The sequence below is a fragment of the Dromaius novaehollandiae genome, chromosome 7 (assembly GCF_036370855.1).
Source record: "Dromaius novaehollandiae isolate bDroNov1 chromosome 7, bDroNov1.hap1, whole genome shotgun sequence".
Taxonomy (NCBI): domain Eukaryota; kingdom Metazoa; phylum Chordata; class Aves; order Casuariiformes; family Dromaiidae; genus Dromaius; species Dromaius novaehollandiae.
In genome coordinates, this window is record NC_088104.1 from 20,438,014 (window position 1) to 20,460,185 (window position 22,172).

Here is a 22,172-nt window from a genome sequence, read left to right on the forward strand (position 1 = left end):
TCCTTCGCTATGGTATTAATAGCAAGTCAAGGGTTATTTCCATCTACCTCCTCATCAGTGTGTCAATGATGATTAAATGTGTCTGCATTGCATTAGGCAATATCACTGCTGTTCAGACCAGCTTATTCTTTTGTAGAATCTCTGTAGGACTGCAGCTTCCCTATCTGCAGATAAGAGCACAGTAGTAGCTAAAGCCATGGCACCCCTTAGAATTGACATAGAATAGATAGAGGAAGTGATCTACTCCTGACAGACTAATTACAGATTAATTCCTCTGAATCACAGCAAGGAATTGTACATTTCCTTCTTCCAGCTTTGAGTGAACTCTCAGTCTGCAGAGCTGTAAGATACCATGGCATGAAGTGCCAAAATTGTGGCACATTCTAAAGCAGATATGCTTACAAATTCAGAATATGGAAAATTATTGTAGATTTGTTGGGTTTGTTTTCCTTCCAAATCATGTATTTTAAATTACTAGTCACATCTTACAAATTTTTGAATTGCTCTTTTTGGTTCATAAATGATTTCTTGGTCCAATAATCATACCTACGGAGTGCATAGATGCTAAAAAAAAAATCTGTGAATAGGTTGGTAATACAGGACTAAAGCCTAAATTATTAACAAATCTGACGGAAACAGTACCACTAAATTTAAAAATACGATGTTTTCTTTGCAATTTACATTATACATTAAGAACATTTGCTAGCAGCTGTCGCTATTAGACAAGGGACAGTCATTAACTATTAGCTGTCTTGTGTACTGGGAATTTGTCAAGAACTCTAACAGTATCTAAGTGTCATTAAAGTCATAAAGTCATATTCTAAATTACCTGTAATGCTAAGTGAAGCTAGCAAAGTCCATCTGCACAGAAGTATGCTCCTGCTCATGTATTTATATTTATCTTTATGGTAGTTTGAATGTATTTGACTGCCACTTTTAGTCAAACAGTTAAACACAACTATTTTCCAGTTAAAAAACATACATTTTTGTTCTCTACTATTGGGATACTAAATATAAATTTATCTACTTGAAGAAAATATCACAAGCTTACAAAAGACAAAGGAGTATCATGATTGAAAATCTTTTCTGTCTCCTGGGATATGTTTTATTTTTAGCTTTGGGAGAAAAGCCAGAAGGTAGTTCAAGGCCTAACCTTTACTCCTCAATAATCAGACCTATATATAGTGTTTTACCAAGCAGGACTTGATAAAAGAGCTCCAGATTCTTGGTCTCTCTATTCTGCTGATTGAAGCAGGTACGTAGTAATAGGTTTCAGTTATTGAAAAAGATACTTCCCTTGCAATTAGATGTGGTAAATGTTACTCTAAAGGCAATCATTCCTCGTCTCATACTCCAAACTTTGGCTGGACTTAGGAAGAAGGCATCTAGGCATCTTTCAGATAAGTAGGCCTGTTATGCTTGTTCTCTCAAAGTAGTATATCCCTGCTAAGCTTTTCTGCATATTCTTTCTACAACAAGTGAAGCATTTGCAGCTTGTTTCTGGCTGTATTTCTGCTTCTGCTCCTTTACTGCTCCTCTTTCAAAAAGAGAATGCCTTATTCTTACTGGAATGACTTGAGAAAATAAAAATACACCAATCTCCTTCAACCACATAGCATTACTTCTAATTAGGAAAGGCAAGGATCATTAATCATCAAAAAGCTCCAAACGGTCACTTTTTTAGACCTTAGTACACCATAAAGAGCAACATGCACTTGCCTCTAGGACTGACTTGACCTATGTGCTAAGTTTGCTTGCTGTAAATGTGCTGTAACTCCATAACTGTTTGAAAGTTTAGAATAACTAGAAACTAAGCTCTGTGTTAGAGTAGAATACAAATTTTCAAGAATACTCCTTGTCTATCAGTGGTTTCATCACATTGTCAGCATTTCCTGATGTTCTTTAAGCCTTCTCTTAACAATGAGCCAATACTGAATATACCTTGGTTTAAAAGTACTGTAAAATCTTCCACGTAAAATCACCTCTCTCATATCCGTGTTTTTCCACCTAGGGTATGTAGAATGTAGCATATTCATTGAAATTAGTGATAGAGGAGAAGCACAAAATCCTGAGTCAGCATGGACCAAGCCTTGGATGTGTGTGCTTTGGTCTGATTCTGGATCCAGAGTTCATAATTTTAGACAAAATAAATTAGAAGATAGAATTAATTAATCAAAAGATATAAACACTCATCATCTTTCAAAAGTTTGAAAGCCAAGTCCAAATCTGAATTTTGTTTTGATTGTGTATTCTGTAAGAGTAAAAACGTATTTATAATACACTTGCTCACATATATTTACATGTGGAATAGAGAAGGAAAAAGAAAATACAGAGTTTAGTACTAAAAAGTTCCATCTTCTGAAAATCCTAGCTCTTGTCCAAGCAAAGCCCCTTTCACTACAAAGCATGTTACTTGTAAATAAGGTGGGCAGCTGCTGCATTTCCCTGACCCTGTACACAAAAGAATTTTTCATTTCCACTAAAAATATATAACTCATGGGATTCAACTGACAGGCTTGGCCATCTTCAAAGTATGAGGATTTGCCTCTATGGCTGAGCTGGTCTGTGCGTTCTTTGGCAGCTCCTTCTTCTGTTAATAATTTACAATAGTTCTGAAATGGTTTCAGACAACTTCAGTACAAAGTTCCCATCATATCTTAAGTAGAATCACGTAACAGTTATGGCCAGACTCTACTGCAATTTGAAATGAAGATAGATTGAGGTGATTAAACATTTTCATAGTTTTACCAAATGCAGATTTGTTTTCAAAAGAATTTGTATTTGATAATCTTGAAAATTTCATTACAGATGAACATTAATGGGGCTATATAAACAGCTCAAATAGTGGGCTAACATAGAAGCACCTTTGGGGGCATGATCTTTTCCTCCGACTCATCCCAAAGATAGTTGATTTATATGACATCTTAATCACAAATATCCGTGTTTCCTCAAGATCCTAGCCATTAATGGGGGTAAGTTTGAGTACCCTTCTGATTGATATTAGGAATATTCAGCAACCCTCCGCCCCTCAAGAATCTTCTTTTTAAAATGAAATTTGCAAAAAAAGTTTGCTACCATTCCTCGAGATTATTTTAAAGACTTAGCAGTAGACTTCCAGGTTTTAATTACAGATTCCCCAGCAATTCTGTAGACAAGCTTGGGCAAATCACAACCCTGATTCACTTTATTCAAGAGCAGCTCAAATGACTGATGAAATGTTTTTCATAGAAAAGTGCAGCAAGACTTATTTATTAAGGAATATGGAGGCTAATTTTTCTGGAATTCACCATCTGTTTCTATTATCTGCCTCATTCCCATTCATACCTGGCTGAAGTGTCAGAATTGAAGGAGCTCCAGTACCAAATCATACTTCTATATTGGGAGTCTTTGGAAATCTATGTAGTAGATATGAATTCAAAACTCAATAGGTGATCTAATAAACTGAAATGAAAGTTTGAGTTAAGGTTTTCTTCAATGATAAATTTTCAAGCTAACAGTTTTTAGGAAGTATTTCAGTCCAGAAGAAAGTCTTGTGTCTGTTATCTTTGAAATTCTGCTTCAGTGAAGTGGTTCAAAGTAAACTATAAGTCACTGCTAATACCAGAAATTTGATGCAGTGTATAAGCATCAGTGACATCCCAGAATGATACATTTGGGATTAACTTTTTACTCTAGGCCTCAGAACTTAGTTTCTCTGTCTGCATTCAGCTGATCACACCTGTAATATGAATATACACCTAATTAGCTTATAAAGCAGCTCATGCACAAAGCAGCATGTAAAAACAGATGTGTGTTGAAAGAAAAAGATACACCTCTCTTGGCAGGTGCAATCACCTTTATGTGACAGATTAAGACTGAGAAGCTTTCCAGTGTTGGCACTGACCCAGCTTCCTTTTTCACAGGAATAGTTGTAACAGTGCAATATTGCAATATTGCATTTACCATATACAAATAAAAAGTATTGCAAGGAAGGAAGCCATGAAAGCTTTAACGTGGACAAACAATCATTTGGAAGATTTGAGGCTCATGGATTACACAATGATTTTAGAACTGGCAGCTGTACTACCACACCCCCTTAGGGAAACCATCTCACTGCCAGAAATGTTTTTTATAACTTTCAGCTGACTCCACGTGCAACAACTGTGGCCTGATATAGATAAGCAATATCTTTCTGCCCAGTCTCCACGCTGTGTATGGAGCAGAGACTTCCCTCTCTATGGGGTCCAGATACAATACATACTAGATAGCAGCAGATATCCCTCAGACTTTTTTTCCTGGGACCTCAGAAGGGGGAAGGCACAATGCCAGACTTCCCTTCTTGATATGCAGAGGGACTATTGCTCCTAAAGCCTCTCTTTAGGAATGTAACATGTCCTACCCTTAGTCTGTTCCTGTAGGTATTCAGCACTTGATTCTTAATTCATTTTTACATGGGTTTATTAATATATTCCTAGTATAATCATCAGTCTTCATACACGAGTTGTTCTTGAGTCAGATTTTCTTTCTGTACTATTTCCATTGAAAAATTAGAATTATATCCTCAGGGAATCTGATCCCTTATAAACTTCTAATTTTCTTGCAAAGGTTATATAAAGGATAAACTTTTCTCACAAATATTTCTCTGAAATATATTAATATGCCTGGCTTACTGTAAACAGTCTAAATTGCGCACTATAGAAAGAAACAATTTGCAATAGGCTGTATTTTGTTAGTTCCAGAAGGAACTAGAACATTATAGTACTTCCAACTGCATTTCATCTTGATAGTAGAAAAAAGGTATCATTACACAGTGGTGACCTTTCTAACCAGAAAGGAGGATGAGAAAGATTAGTGAAACAAACCAAGTACACGCTTTTAAAATAGACATAGAATAGCATTTGTAATTATGCCTGAAGACTGGATGATAAGGCATTTGGATACTGTTACCATATCTTGTCATCCTAGAAAGACAACACCATGAATAGGGAAATGTTAAGTAAATGACAAAGATGATGCCATAAGTTTCCAAATTAACTCTATGAAGTACAGTTTTTATTCATTTTAAACCTTATAAAGGGGGAATCTTTGTGACTGAAGAAAACAGAAGATACCCTCAAATCATAACATTATGATTTTATTATAAATAAGACTGTGGCTTTTAGTTATATTTTTTAAAGATTGTTTTGATAATTGCTATTTACATCACATTTGGTTGTGAAAGTGATGCAGGGAATCTACTTAATAAGAAAACCCATTTAGATATATATGCGTCATTTTAGTACATCAAAGGGGCCCATATTTTTTAACTTTATTTATCGTAGTTTAATAGCTCTTTGACATTGAAGACATTTGGCATTAAAGACATTATTGAAAGTTTCAAAATATTTTGACAAAATTTGTCTCTTTATGCACCTTCTGATTGAATGCAAACCCATTTTGGAACTGTTACACAGTAGAATATGGTGCAATTCTTCAAATTTTTGTTCTAGAATGTGTAAAACCTACTCCATCAGAGGCAATTACAATAACTCATGCCAAGTTTTATTAGTTCATTTCTATTCAGCAGTATTTCCCAAATTCTGGCAACCCGCTTTGTCCTTCAGGAAAACAAACCCATTATGCCCTTTTTCTGCCTGTGATATACTAGCTGATATTAAAAAGCTACTCAGAATCAGGGCTCGCAATGGACTAGTCTGTATTCTTGTGGTGACAGTCAGAATTGGATGTATTTTTCAATCATAGTTGCTCAGCTGAGTTAGCTAAATGTGATTAAGATTAATCAATATTCAGGCTGGCAAATCTGATGTTCTATGGCTCATATTCTATGTGTTTTAATCTAGGATGATCTTTAGCTTATGTATAGTTCTCTATAACACAATATTTTCTCCCTTTTTTGGAATATATACTTGGATGAACAGTGAAACAGGCAATTAAATTACTATCACTGGCACCTGGGTCAGCACCTCTTGATGTATGGGAGTAGTTTACTGTCTTAGCTATTCCATTTTATACTTTCTGTAGACTCAGGGAGACATTACTGCATAAATTACAGTCAGGATGTGTTAAAAAGATTTTTCTGTGAACCCAGCAGTTAAAGACTATAGGAGAAATGAGTGCTGTGACTTTGGGAAGCAAAGGTATTTTCAATCCCCCTCAAATGTATAGTCTTCGGTTCCTCAAATTTTGGAATTGTCTTTGCATAGGGAAATGTTTTCAAATTTTTCTAGTAGATTAATGCAATTCAAAGGGTCCATATATCAGGAAATTATACAAACTAGTTTCTTAAACATTAGCTAATTATCACAGCTCATGACCGCTTTGTAAATGAGGGATGCATTCCATCCTTATATTATCAAGTACATTGGCAGGGTTCACCCAAATGTAGTTTTTCATGGAGGTTAGGCTTGGACGTATGTGACTAATACAGATGTGCACATACAAATGCTGGCTTTGGATGCGAAGAGAAACCTTCTTCCTTTGATTATGTTTTACCTCAGTGTTGAGGATAATCCATTGTACCTGGCCTATCTAGACATTTAGAGGTGAATAAATAGAAATGTCAAAACAGATTTAGTTCATAGACATATTATACTGAAATTCACCATGATCATATTCTACAATAGGCTAGTATAACTTAATAACAGGGCAAGAGCTCCCTGTTAACTATATCACTGGCACCAGCTCTTTAAACTTGAAGACTGAATATGCCACATTCATAGATAAGAAAAGAAGCTTCCATTTTCTTTAAGTAAAGTGGAAATGAAAGGAACAGGATAAAGCATTTTGTGCTTTACAGGCATGAAGGAATATATACAGTGATGTAGATCATTATTCATTATTTCATAACCTTATGTAATAAAGGTGTTTTTATGTAATAAAATTCTTTAAATTAGGATAATACGTTTAAGATAAATTTAGAAGGGCCTCTTGCATCATCACAGCCAGTAAGTATCTTGTTATGCTGGCAGTCAAGTCCAATGATTCTTTTAATTCGTTATATTCGCATTGCAAATGGGGTGCAAACTTTTTTCAAAAAAAGCTTGCATTTCTATTTCTACCAAACAAGAACATCCTGTTCTGTGCCTGCTCCCTCTTAATTTGGAAAGAAGAATGTAAAAGGCTCAAATTAACTAATGCAATTAATAGTATTCTCAGCCGAAGCTTTTCTATATAAAATACTTCTGTGTCTGCTATTTGAAAGATTTAATGCAATACTGATTTCAGAAATGTGCTCTGTATTCAGATATTACATCACACAGAAAGTTGGATGATCATGGTAAATACAGGACAATCATTTAATTCAATCACTTTTCAGAGCTTTCATTACTTCAGAGAAAAGTCCCGAGAGATGCTAACCATTTTTATTTACAGCAGTCTCGGTAGGAATTACAAGTGCCGATGATCAATTAGAAAATAACCTGCGAGTAATGAGGGGAAAAGAAAATGTTTTTACTTTCCACTTGAAAAGCATTTAAAGACTGGATATGATGTTTTCATGAGAGTGCTGTGTTTTGTGCAAAATTCAGCTTCAGATCCCCTTTCACCCACACATTAAATCATCAAATACTCTAGACAAAGATAAGCTTATGTAACTAGCTGATTAGTGTTAGATGCCTGAATCACTGAGGATACAGGTCTGTTACAATTCTTGTTTAAAAAAAGACATTTTATATTTCAAGCTTAGGAGTTTGTGTTTTAATATATCTCCTGTTGAGCCTTGCTGTAACAGTCAAGGCGACAGATGCCATTCTCATAAGGAAGGCATAATTTTATGAAGTATTTTCTTAAGCAATATGAAACACAAAGTCTTAAGCTTAAAGAAGAGTGAATCCCAGGGTCAGGACTCCTATTCTGTGCCTAGGATAGGCTCAGTTCCATCCTCTAAATGATTTTCTGCACCAAAGACCTACCTATCTTTTCCCCATCTCTAGCAGTTGGTCTAATACATGATATTTCCTTGCCCTGCAAACCAGGATTTGCTTGCATGTTTAGATCAAGTTATCTGTGACAACGGTTCTGCTAGTCTTTCCTGAAACACATTCGTTGGCTAAAGTCTTCTCAAAGGCTCCCTGGTAGAGTATTTTAGGAGTAATCTGTGAGCCAGAGCAAATGGGAGAAGTGTTCTTGCCCTAATTATTAGGCTTGAAGTCCCCTTAATGGCTTCAAGGACTTGAAGTCAGCCTTAAGGACACTCAGCTCGTTGGTGGAGTTTTCTAAGGCCATTCTGTAAGGTCAGCTTGGCTGCCAGTGACCAGCACAGCCCTCGTCTGGGACAACCGTGGTTTCCTCCAGCTATGCCTGCTCCGCTGGAAGGCTGTTGTCATGGGGAAAAAACTGGGAAGTGTAGTGCTTGTTAGAATTTGGGAAGACCCTTGTTCTGGTGGGGAAATATATATGAAAGGGAGGATGTGCTACAAAGTAACAGTCTCTCCAGTCATACTGAAACCCTGAATAAAAGCCATTTTTCGCTAAGGATCTAAAGCTAATAGAAAAAAAATATTTAAGTTTCAAGAATGAAGACTGTGTTTCATTAGCAGAAGATTAAGAGCTGATTAATATGGTGTCTGGGCATGTGTCCTGCAGAGGCAGTTAAATATACTGCTTTTGCCTACCACTGTGGTCTTCTAATCTGTTTCTTGAAGTTATAGCAGTTTTGCAGGTGGAAATTGCTTTTTGCTTTTGGCAAAATAAACAGAGCTGAACAGATGGAGCATCACAACACCAAGCCGATATAGTTGTCCAATTTATCTTTACTTACGGAACTATTATGTACAATCAGTCATGTCTCCACACAGGGGGCCTCTTCTGCTGTTAATTCATAAGCAAAACACCCATGGAAGCCCGTCAGAGCTATGCACATGAATACCGGGGAAACTAAGATAAAAATATGTGTTAGGAGTGCGCTACCTGGGATCAAGGAAGTTTTGAGCAGATAATTTTTTTTTGGATTTCCTTCTTCCCAGTGTCTTGGCTTACATTCTGATTTGTTGAAAAGGATTTAGTACAGACAAATGTATGCAGGAACTATAAAAGGCTATTTGAGCAGATAAAGCGAGGCTTGAAAATATAACTCTATTTTAAAAACTTTCAGATGAACATTTCCAATGCCAGATTTTTGTCCAGTATCTGAAATAGAAGCCACCAAATTAAATAAGATTTTTTTTTAACAGTATTTGCAATGGATTTTAAACTAGTTGGGATCTAAAAACATTGAGAGAAAATGTATTCTGATTTATTTTGTTCAAAACAAACAAAAATTTAGAGAATGTGTTTGAGCAGTCCTGCTCATCCAAAAATATTTCATCCAGATGAATTATTTTTAGTTTTTCCTTTTTATACTTCTATTACCTGTATTTTGGGAGCGGAATAGAAACTGAGAAGCTGAGAAGCCTATTTCTCAGCTTGTCACCTCTGTTAGTATCACTGCAGATCTGCTCAAATAATCAACTCCCCTCTTTTTTCAGTACAAAACTTCTGATTTTAATTTTATTTTGTTTTTATATGTTGGCATATGTATATGTTATGTTTCAATGTTGACCAATAAATTATCTATAAGTTAATAAATGGTGAACTACTCGCTTGAGCTATTGAGTAATCCTTATTTCTCATGTGTGAATGATGTTGCATTGTTTTATTTTTTTTCTTTATTTTAAATCATTAGCTCTAGAGGATAATGAATGATAAAATAAAGATTAATGAACAACAAATAATAAATGTTCTTTTTTTAAACCAAATATTAGTACTGGCTTATGTAGCTGTAATTATTTGTAGAAGTATATACATTTTCCAAACATTAGTGGTAAATAAAGCCAGTTTGCTTAGTATTAGGAAATAAAAAAGCCTACACATATGATTTCATGTATGTTTGAATGTTACTTCTGCTTAACCACTATCTTTGCATGAAGTCTGAACCTTATGCTTGTCTTTCAAAAATTATAATGAATAAATAATAAACATGGGTATTTTACATGCTTGACTGCTTAGTAAGATATTAATTCTGTGCAAAAAATAATCTTTCTGAGTCATTTTTTGTGATATACTCATTCTGCCATACAATTTAAATGGATGAGGAAAATAAACTGACAAATTACTTTCTCAATTGTTTTCAAGTTTTTCAGTGGCAAAAAATATCCATTTTGATTAGATGCTTTCATTGTTTCATCATGTGTATTTTGAACATACTCTTTTAATACCTTTTACGTACATTTGAACTTTGTTTTTTAAATTCAAAAATGTTTTTATTTAATTTCCATGTAAGAGGTATTATTCTGAAATGCCACAGAATTTTTTTTGGGTAATAATAAAAACATTTCTCATAATGTTTTTTGCACTGAGGAACTTAAAGATCTTCCAAATACAATTTTAATTTTGACTTCCTACCTTCCTGTTCCCATTTGTAATTTATATTACAATTTCAATTCACAAAAAATTAATGTAAAATAAGATTCATGTAACATATACAATTTACAGTAAATTAATCTTTTATTGTGATTAGGCTTTATTCAGAGATAGTATAAAAAGCAAATTTTGTTTGCTTCTTGTTGGAAGTTAGCTTTTAAATCATTGTTCTTTCAGAAATGTATATATAGTTAACTACTTATTTCTTTCAGATATGGTCGCTAACAAATAATAATTCTTTTTTTTATCAGTGATGTTTCTTATCCTACAAATTTGGGCCCTGCTTCAACTCCCTGCACACACTTTCCTGCTTCTAATGAAATGCTGTGCCATGGACATGGATTTGAATGCAGTAAATAAGTTCTGTGAATGGCAAGGGTGAGACTCTTTTTTGTTATTAAGTATGGATAAATAATACTATTACATTGTATTTTGGTTTACTCATACAGCAGAAGTAATAACTCTAACAGGAAAAATAAAAAGGGTAGCTGTTATCCAATTTTTGGCAAATGTGTGATTTCAGCTTCTTTGGTTTTAATATTAGAGCTAAATTGCCAATATGTCTGCTGTGATTTGATTAGTAGTATCAACCTGGTATGGCAGGTAGCCTTCTAATATCTTAAAAAAATAGTAGGTATTTTCTATATGCTCATTTCTGATTAATGTGTCCCAATATTTTAATATCCACTGTTCCATAATAAGCCTATGAATGATGTCCAATTATGTTTATAAAATGCAAGTGCAGTTCTTGCTCTCGGATGTAATGCTGTATTACAACTGCAATGTTCACCTGGCACTGGGAAAACTGTTGTGAGGGGACTGTTTTAACCATCTGCCTTATTGTGTGTGATTGGGTAGGTTGCTCAAGTTCAAATATCGGTTAAGATTGCATAATTCCTCCTCAGTTTATGGAAAACAATACTGAAAGAATACTGAAGATTATATAGGAGGAATCTATGCCTTATGCATAATGGAAGCCCCCACGCTTTGTAAGAGAAAAACAAGATTCCAGGACCAGAGAAATTTATGCATATTCTAGTAGAGTTTCCCCATGGAACAACTACTTTTAAGAGAGTCTTTAGCAATATAAAGAAAGTGCAAAGAGTTAAAATCAGCCCTGAAGGTTAAAAAGAAACATTTCATTCATTGTTGTTCTGCAAAATGTATTTAGTTGCATTTTAGTGAAAACTGAGTATTTCTGAGCACAGACATGATCAATCAAGACTATGTATTCACAGGATGGCATGTATACAAGTGTTAGGGGCTAAATTAATAAACTACTTTGAGTATAAACCTATGTTAATGACCATTTTGCAAATGGACAAACCAGATGTTAAAAAGAGAGTGTTTACAAAGGGCTATTAAGTTCTCTGTAAGAAACGGTAGGAAATGCTGGTTTTCAGTGGTGAACTCAGTGTTTGTTCAACAAAATCCCAGATCAGGAAATCATCCTTGTTCAGGAGATAAACAGAGGATTGTCTTTAGAAATATATGATTGATCTGAAGGCGATTTATTAAAAATATATGCAAGTAATTTCAACTATTTGTACTTTTTAACTATTTAACTCTTTTATTTAAAATTATTTGGCTAAAATACATAGGAGTGTGTTTAACTATTTCATTATAACTCTTCTATATTATGATTATATTTGCTAATTATTCACTATTATATCTTTCATGAGAATAACATAAAGCACAGATTGTTAACTATTTCTTTTAAGTTTTGTACAATCGTTAACTGTTTAGTCTTCATGCTGTTTATAAACGCATTCTTAGCTAAAAATGAAATATGAAATGACCTGTGTCACATATGGTGGCAGTATGTCAACCAAAGTTAGAACCTTTAAGACTGTACTTGCACTATGGTGCCCTAACAAATGGGTCTTACCCCTCTTTTCTGTTGAAATGCTCCCAAGAAGGGGCTACATTCAGGAGAACTCAAGTGGCTTTGCTTTGTTTAGAATCTATCATCCGAGGACCAGGATATGATCTGTAGTTGTTCTCAATTTTATAGATTGGCAATTTAACATTTTTTGCTTGTTGCCATAGTAACATAGCAGATGAACCAGGATTAAACTGAATGTATCTTCTTACAAGAGTAGGATGGTATCTTTACGCAATTGTTTTTGGTGAGTTCAATTGTGAATTGTATTTCCTCTCATGAAAAACTGATTGTTTTAGCCAAACAAGAGTTTTTTACAACTTAATACTCTGTCTTAAGTTTGAGTGCTGTTCAGTCTTACCAAAATTACTCTGACCACGTACATGACAAGTCTGCTTATTTAAATGCATATATTATACTATGCTTTTTTCTACTTCAGAAAGCCATCAACCACTCACATTAAAAACAGTCTCCTAGATCAAGGCTAGTTCTTTTCTAATTTAATTTCTTTCCAAATACTGACTTCCTTTTCTTTGCAATCTTTTGATGCTTCATTTTTTAAATAGTCTCCTTTAGAAATGTGTTTCACCACATTTTAGTCTTTTTTTCCCCATTTCTGTTATGCTCTGGCAAAGTCACATACTTCATAGGCCTTTTTTATGCCAAATCTTATTAACAGTTTTAATAGTTAGAATATTATCATAATTGTAGTTTTGCAAATAAGTCTGCCCCCCTCAAAGGCTAACCTTTTCAACATTTCTACAGCACCCATTTTTTCATTTTATAGTTAATATTATGGTATATGCATTCTTGTTCCAATAACTTTTTTCATAACAGTTTTTTCGGGTATGTAAAAATGATCCAAATGTAAACCCTCATTCATTATTTGATTGAACATTGTATTACAAAGCATATAGAAAGAGCTCCAACAAAGAGAAGTGTGGGTGCAGTGTTCTCAAGGTCAGTCATTATTTAATTTCATCACCAACAGTAGTTGCTATTATGGATAATTAAATTCTCTGAGATTTTACAGCATTGTCTCTTATGATACCTGAAGATGTCAATGGAAGTATTCTTCCTTTAGATTTTACTTTTTGTATCTTCATATCAATTTATCTTCTTTTAAACTATAAATCTCTTCCTTTGAAAAGCTGAAATTGCAATAATTTTGCTAACTAATGACTAGAAATGTCAGAATATCTATAGCCGTAATCCCTTCAGATTGGTATCAGATCCTCAGACTACATCACACAAATAATGCCACAATCTCTTGTTATTTAATGACAAATATAAATTCTATGAAAAAAATTATTTAGAGTAATATCAAAAACAAATTTTGTAGTGGCCCTTTTTCTTATCTCTCTCTATAGTAACAATACCAAGCATTGAAAAGCTCTCATGTTTTGCTCATGTTCTTCTACCCCGTTCATCATAACAACACAGACAAACAGAAAGCAAACAAAAACCACTAGGAATATTAGCTGGAGCACCTTTTATGATTTAATATCATTATTCCTAGTTTACAATTATGAAATTTGGGTTGAGGTTTTTTTTTAAGTTGTTTAGGAGAATTAAGCAGTAAAATTATATTGAAATTCAGTGAAAACTGGTCCTGTAAGTTCCTAAGATTTCTTCCAAATTACATAACACATTGGTTTTAGAACCAGGATTAGGTTCATTGCTATGCACGGGACTTCTCTTCCTGCCCCAAGTAAGCCCAAATCTCTACAGATTCTACTGCCATTCATTAGATTCTCAGTTACTCCTGAACACTGTTCTGAAATTGTTCACTCCAGTTTCCACCAGCCCATTTAGGCAGCTGAATTGAGTAACACTTTTTTGGATAATATTGAGACAAATATGTATTGATCTGTACCTATATTTATAGCATCACCTCTCCTGATCTAATCAGAGATGACTGAAGAGCACCTGAATTGGTCCCTGCTTAGCAGTTTACTTTGTCATATCATCAGTATGAACTGAATTATCCCTGGGCCTCTTCTTACTTTTTGTCTATGAAAGTTTACCTCACAAACAGGTATGAAACCTGTTTTTATTTTAAGAAAAGTGTTTTCACTTCTCTTTTCCTTTTTTTTTGAGGAATCTTTCCTGTTCAACATTCATGCCTTTTACCTGCCAGTATCCTACTAACAAACATACCTGCTTAGCTATACATTTGGCCAAAAGAGGTGAATGTGCCTGTTTTTATCAGCTTCCAAACATTTCATCTATTCTAGTTCTACTGGGTGTTTTATTTCGTTCCCAAGACTCAAGGGTCTGTCACCTGCTGAAGTATTTGAGAGCTCCACAGACTTGTATTACTTTACAAATAGAAGGAAAGCACTTGCAGTGATGCCCCTCTGCTCGGTAGCATTCACAGCTCAGCTGTCTTGCTAGAAGACATGATCCAGCTACGCAGAAGCAGTCAACGCCAAGTGGAAAACCTTGGCTGGCAAAACCTAGGGTACTTTCCCAGTGGGAAGCATCCAGAATGAATATGCTTTACAGATTATTCGGAACCTTAATCTTATTGCCATAAGAACATGTTGCGGCGTTCATCACTTGCTGTGAGTATTCTTGACAGATAGTTGGCTTGCCAGCTGATTGGAATATGATTTGAAGAGAGAAAGAAATATAGGCCTGTGAGTGGATATGCACCAGCCAAAATTATGTAACTGCAGCAACTGTATTCTGCACTGTATTTAATTCTTTACTCTTGTTATACTGTACAGAGTATAGAGCCTATGTAGAAATGTAGATAATTTCTTTTGTGGTATCTGGAAGTGCTGGAACTACCAAATCATGCTCCTCCCCAGGAAAAGAGATTCTTTGTCTTGTATTTTCAAATACTCAATTTATCAATCTGTTGATGAGTTAATTGTTATAATTCTATTAATATCAAGGCAGCTAGTCTGGTTTATACCAGTGGAGTTTGTGATAAGATAGTTGTAGGGAACGGCGATCGGAAGATCTCGCGATGGCACGGAAAGAGGAAGGAAGAGGAAGGATATGACGTAGAGATAGCAGTATGCTTGTAGGTATATAAGCGAATGCATACGTACAATAAACGCCATTTGTAGCATCCTCATATTGGTGTCAGTGCTCATTGGCCCGGAGGCAGGGGGAGCCTCCGTGCCGTCTCAGGCGAACGGGAGATTGTCGCATCAGAAGGCGACAGATAGTTTTCCATTAGCAGTGATAATGAAGGATTAAACTTGGCTCCTGGCTGCCTTACCTTTCAGTTCCACAGCAAAGACTCAATGAATCCAAAAGAGATCTGCCTGCTTTAAAAACTAAATGTTTATGCTTGGTCTTCTGAAAGTTTACTTTCTACTAGCTGCAGAATAATTTTGAAATTGAAAATAAATTGGTAAACGCTTCTACTTGTGCTTGGTTTTCTATATTTTATTTCTCTCCTAATTTTCCTCTGCTGCTTTGCACTGGCTGAATTAATTGTTATGTTGTAGTGACGAAAATTTCACCTGGATAATACTGCCTGCTCACAGGATATTTGTTGCATCTGCTGCCAAGTGTCTGTCGCTTGCAAAGCCACTCCTGTGTTGAAGGCTGCTGTCTTCTCTGTCACTCAGACACTCCATTTGCTCATTCTCCAGTTACTTTTCCTAATCTTCCTGCTATCATACTTTGCTGAGCCTCATGCATCACCTTTGTGATGTCTGGCTAGGAGGTGTGTTGTGCTTGCTTTGTGCATATCCTGACCTTTCAGTGTCAAATCTAAATACAAAGTCCTTTGATGACTGTTAACCTTTTTATACAGCTGTTGAATAAATCACAAATGATCGTAACAATCTAGATATCTAGCACACTACTGCATTTAAGACAAGTAGAAAAAACAATCTTTCTATAGGAAAAGGTTCCTTTTTTCTATAGAGGAAGAGCATATTACTACTAGCTAAGTGCTCTGCTCCTGCATATCCTCTCCCTCCTTTACTCTGCGCAGTAAGTGCTAATAGAATTAATAGAATATTTCTTAATAGTTTATAGTTTTGAAAAGTATATATCCAAGTATAGAGAACTGAGGGCACAGTACCTAAAACTACAGCAAATACAAGCCATTTTTCCCTGGTTTTGATAGGGGCTTGCTACTCCCCTTCTGCGAAGAGGTATCCTACCAGTTCTCCATGTATGTTTCTCAGATTATATGCAAGGGGCAATGCAAAAATGCAACTGAAACCAGAGTGACTGCTGATCTAAAAACATACCAATAAATATTGCAAATAGCAAGTTTATTCTGAAGCTTATTCTGTGAACTCCATCACTGCATGTAGCTTATATTTTAGCCTGATTTGCTGAGGAAACAAGTTATATGCAAAAATGCCACCTGTATGTCTCTTCCCAAATACCTTTTTTTAATCCATTGGCCAATTTCAGCCAAATCTATCAGAAAATAGGAGTCTTAGGTGTGCAAGATTTATGTGATTACAATGGATAGGAAAGGAAGTTTTAATTCTAAGTGAAAAGCTTGATCCTCTAGCAGCTGCCAGAAATTACAAATGGAGGAAAGATGTTCTGAATCCTTCAGCCTAAAGACAAGGGTCAACCTGAGTTTGCACCTTAAAAGATGACAGAAAATTCAGTCAAGAGATACAAAGCTAGAGGAAGTCAGAGTTCATTAGTTTTGTTAACTGGACAAAAGTACTTTGTTCTTTGCATCAGTTGTGAGGTTACTTTTTAGTCATGTACATATAAAAGTCCTACTACTATTGGTCAGTCCTGTGGACTGTAAATTAGACTTATTTGTTCTACAGTAGGACTGTTCATAATGTTATTTTGTTGCTCAAGACATTGTGGTTATGCTTGTCACTTAAATATCTTTCTCTCTACAAAATACTTGTGTAAATGGAATTAAATATGCTATTAAATTTTTAACATGTATATCTCTAATATGTCCAAAATTGTAGCAGAGTTCTTGCCTGTCTACATAGGTATTTTTCCCTTTCCCTCTTCATGTTTTTTAGCATAACACTTTATTTTCTCTCCAAACCGACTAACCAAAAATAGAAACAGAGGCCAAAACTACAAAGGCCATAATATCTCTTTATAGTTTCTTTGTGTAAGGGTGGCAGCACTGTATCAGCTGTCTAGTGGTCAGGCCACAGTATCTCTCTTTATTTTTCTCCTCCTCTTTCCTTAATAATATAGCAAAAAAGCATTGATTTCACTTCCTCAGTTTTACTCCCTCTGGTCATCTGTGCATATAGAGCCAATCCTTGCCTTTGCTGTTGTGTTTTTATCTAAAAAATCAAACACTGCCTCAAGCTGCTGACTTGCCCTTTTTCTACGTGTTATTTTGTTTTCCTGTTAATCCCTTTCTCTTCCTTGCTGTTGGTTTTGCTAGACAGGTTGCCGCCATTATGTTTTGTGTACAATAGCTTTGCATAATATTGTAAAAGGTATTTATACTGCTAAAACTAAGCCAGCTCTTTAATGAAAGGGTTATGTGAAGAAATGGTATAACTTTAGCATCAAGCCGTGTGCATAAAGACTACATTTTTGATCTTCACCATGTGATTTCACTTTGGATTTGAAGACATTTGAGCCATTTCTGTTCCAAAATTTTATGATTTACAAATATTACAATTTAAAAAATTAATTGCAGTTTAGATTAAAAGATCACTTAATAACTGTAAGATACAACATAACTGTAATAAGACAAATGGATTATCTAGGTTCTGATAACAGGACATTTGAAACATTATTTTAGAGCTTTTTGGCTTTTCTTTAAATTCAAAATGTTTGGATCATGCCATATTTCCCTACTGATTACTTAGCTTTCTGAAGTAAAAAAGAAAAACGTATTTTTTCTGCCAGTGCATCAAGAACACATTTGATGTTCGGTTATTCTACAGTTCTGTAATCTCATTATTTGCCCACTAATCTACAAAATTGTCCTTTTAAATATTCACCATTTTTAATTAAGGAAGCTTATTCTTCAACTACCTCTTAAATCAGAAGAACCTTTGACAAAGTAAAATGAGCACGACAGTTAAAGCCAGTCCTCTATTAGGCACAGTGAAACATCAAGCGTATGTAAAAGTAAGATCCTTTTGCTACCACATTTATTAATGGTTTGGAATAGGGAAAAGGGAATGGAATTGCTACCAGGGCATATTTGTTTTCAATCTATAACATTTTTTGATAATTACAACTTTCATCAAAGGCTTGAAATGGCAATTACAGTTGAGCTTTTTTCCAGCATTGCTGAAAATATTGTAACTATACTGCATGAATTTAGTGAGTGCCTTTCAACAGAAAAGACATTATCATGCTGTTTATAAAGTCAGCAGTTGACTAGATATTTCTAGTCAACCTACTATTAATAGTGTATCAGATGCACTTATCATATTTGATTTGTCAGTTCAATTAACAAGCTGGACAACCTGTTTCTTCTCCAGTGTGTGATGTTTGAAAGCCTGAAAGCGATGCTGGTTCTTCTCTAGCATTCGCTAGCTACCACATTTTGCTTAGTGCATCATTTAAGAAAGGAAAAATGGCTTTTCTTCCTGTTAATATTCTGTAAGAAATGGCATTTCAAAGTTACATTGGTAACTCTGTAGCTAAATGAACTGGGCTTAGTAGACTTGTATTCAGTTTAAGGAAAAAAAAACCCCGACAAATCAACTTAGTGTTGCACAAAAAGGTAGAGGCTGTCAGACTCCTTTGATTTTGGCTGTGGCTACAGAGTCAAGACCTGAAGCTCTATTTCTTTAAAGCCTAATTAAGATTTGTACTTTCCTTTTGTGCTTGTAGTGCTCACATTTACAGCTTGCTCACTTTGCTTCTGAGCTCGAAGATGCTTGCTACCGACTTGATAGGAATTTGTTATATTTCAGTACTGCAGTAGGTGCAAGTGCTGCAGGGTGCATTTCCCATGTGGAATGCTCCTACAGCGTTCCTAATTCTAGCTTAAGAAATATGCGTATTTTGTGGTGCTTTGTGAGCTTAGAAGCTCTTACAAGCTCTACCAAAAAGAAAGCCCAATAAGATATATTGAAAAAACTCTTGCTTATTTTGTCACACAAAATATTTTAGTGGACTGAATGATCAGAGATAGTCAAAAATATTAGTTTTAAGATGTTTATACCAGCACACATACATATTGGTGACCTATAGATAATAAAAAAGCTACAAGAACTGGCTGAGGTGATTGATTTAGTATAAATACTAGAGTAGACTATTGATTACTGAGGGTAACAGGTGAAGAATTATTCTGGTAGTAACCTTGTGTAGTCAGCCATGGAAGAGCTTAGCTGTCATGGAAAATTAAACTGAGCCTTGAGATCTCTCTGACTAAGGAGGTGTAAAAAGCTTGATTTGAACACCTGCTGGTAGAGAATAAAACATTCACCATAAATCGGGTATCTGTAGTCACAGCTGCATTATTGTAAACCCCATGAAATTACTTTTTTTGTGACAATGCCTGTTCAAAAGTTATCATTACACTAAGTCTTCTGGAAGTATTTGGTGTGATTGCTTTAGAAGGTCCTGCATGCTATTAATCCTACTGAAATCAAGGAGAAGATCTGTATATGTAGTAAGATCCTGAAGTGTTTGAAGCCTGGAATTAGACTAAAAATACTTTATTAGGAAATGATAGTTTTGTTTTTCTCTTTTGTGCTTCTCAATTAACTTATTTCTAGAAAGATGAGACACCGATAGATTTTTGAAATAGTAAATGTCTGATTTGCAGGAAAAATTATTATAATAGTAATAAAATATATTTTAAAAAATGTTAATATTGTCTCTTCTAATCAGATCTAGTTCTTCACTCTTATACCCATAGAAGCAGTAGAAGTATCCCAATCTTATACACATGCAAATTAGAGAATCAAGAGTAGTGATACTTGTAAAGCATATTTGATTAAGCAATGCAATATTGGTTATTGTTGTTATCCCCAAACTTTTGATTTGGTTGTAGACAATCAGAAGCATATCTTTCCCATGGCATGCACACAAAGCATGTACTCTTATTCAAAGTGAGTTACACAAGCACAGAAGCTGTAGTGCTTAATATTCACATGGTATGTGTCTGAATTTAAGTAGATGCAGCAGCTACAGGAAACTTCCAACTCAAGGAAGAAAGAAGGATACTGGAAGGAAGGAAGGACGGATACTACAGAGAAATTTGTTTGCTATCATTTTCTGGGGGTTTCTACCTTTCAATATATCAGTTTTTCCAGCCAACAATTCTTCCAGGCATGAAAGGTAGGGAATAAAAGGGCTGAAAGAAGTTTGGACAGGAGCAAGACCTAGGATCTGTGACTGTATGGATGATTTCTAAGTCCTCTGCTACCTTCAGCCTTAAAGGATTTACAATGAAAAAGATAAATACAGCTTGAGACATTCTAATTTTTCTTCCACAGCAGGGTTCATCTCTAATGGGGCTTCCCTTCCAGTTTATTCTCTGTGCTGCTATGGAGGTATACAGCCTCTATGCATACAGCCCTGGCTCTTCTCTGGTTCCTCTGGGATTTGCAGAGCTTTGCACTGGAGAACAGGGCTCTTTGTGTCAGAGTAGGAAATTTGAGGAAGCTGCCATGTCAGGTATTAGCAGAAAAATAAATGACAGTATATATAAAATAATATTCATGTTTCTGGATGATGGAAATTTCTTTAGAGTCTATTTCCATTATCAATTATTAAATAAATTCACTGGAGTCCTTTTCTTTCTTGTCTTACTGAACACAAATATTCTCTGAGGAAGTGTGTTCTAACCCTCGTTACTCATCACCAGCTTTGGAAATAAGAGGTATTATATCCTTTTTGTGCTCTGGGGGTTTCCTGGAGTGCCTCACTGAAGCACTATGTATCAGATGCTTGTTTGTACTTTTCAGGAAGGGACTGATGTCAAAGGAGTACAAAACTGTACTAAACAGCTAAGGAAGATTTGCAAAATGGGTAGTAGGGAGTAGAAAATTCTTAAATCCTGAGGCAGAGATCTGAGAGAATTGTGCTTGAGTAAGGACTATGAAATTGGGGGTTTAAAAATATAGCAGTCTCTGATATTGAGTGTTCCTACAATTTTGCTGCCCAAGTGGAAGGAGAACATTAACACTACAATGAAACTTTCAGATGCTTCATTTGTAATCATTAGGCCCTATCTGCTTTGCTTTCTGTATGCCTGTCTTTCTTTAGCTTACTCCATATCTAAGGACTTCAGGACTGAGCCTTGTATGATAAATAGGGTTCTGGACAAAATATTATCCCCAATGCAAATATACATACCTAGGATTTTTTACTTGGAATAAATCATTCTTTTAAAAGCTCATGTTGTTCTACACTATTTTACCACTGAGGCTAGTCATTCTTTTTCTTATTCTTCTTTTTTTGCAGTACAGTTTGAATATTACACTTACCCTAAATACTTAATGCAATCAGCTGATACAACAGTATAACTAATATAACTGAAAAGTGGTAAGAAACAAGAAAAGGAACTCTAGGGCGAACCCGTTGCCCACAGTGATGGTAAGGATCCAGGGGAGTTATCCCAAGGCTGTGATTTGCCCATGACTCTTTACAGCACTGCAAAGATAAACAGTTAGAAAGTTTTCTCACAAGTAGTTTAGAAAACAGCTTTGATTTCCTTTAACATAATCATAAGAGAACTTTTAAATAGTACTTAGGGAACAGTATTCTCCTGAGAAACATCAGTGTAGGTCTTATGAAGTCAGTGGAACCATTCAGTTTTAGACCAGCTTAATTTGTAATTACCGAGCAATAGAGATCAGCAGGATTAAAATCAGCCAGGCTGCAGCACCAGACTAGATAGCTGCAGAATCTCCTCCACAGGATGTAATTCACAGCAATTCATTTCCAGCCTTTAGCAAGCTGGTATGTCGCACAGAGTTTTGAATGGAAATACAGGAGGATTTCACTCTGAGAATAAATCCTT

The 22,172-nt window shown here is 35.2% G+C and overlaps 1 protein-coding gene and 1 long non-coding RNA gene across 2 annotated transcripts in view; one reads left to right on the top strand and one right to left on the bottom strand.

Moving 5' to 3' along the window:
* KCNH7 (potassium voltage-gated channel subfamily H member 7) overlaps positions 1-22,172 on the bottom strand; it is a 244,636-nt gene that overhangs the window by 133,416 nt on the left and 89,048 nt on the right. The gene's annotated exons all lie outside the window — the stretch shown is intronic.
* Positions 1,203-15,347, top strand: LOC135328848 (uncharacterized). The gene is made up of 2 exons (XR_010389967.1): positions 1,203-1,255; positions 10,629-15,347. It is a non-coding gene; the product is annotated as an uncharacterized LOC135328848 (long non-coding RNA).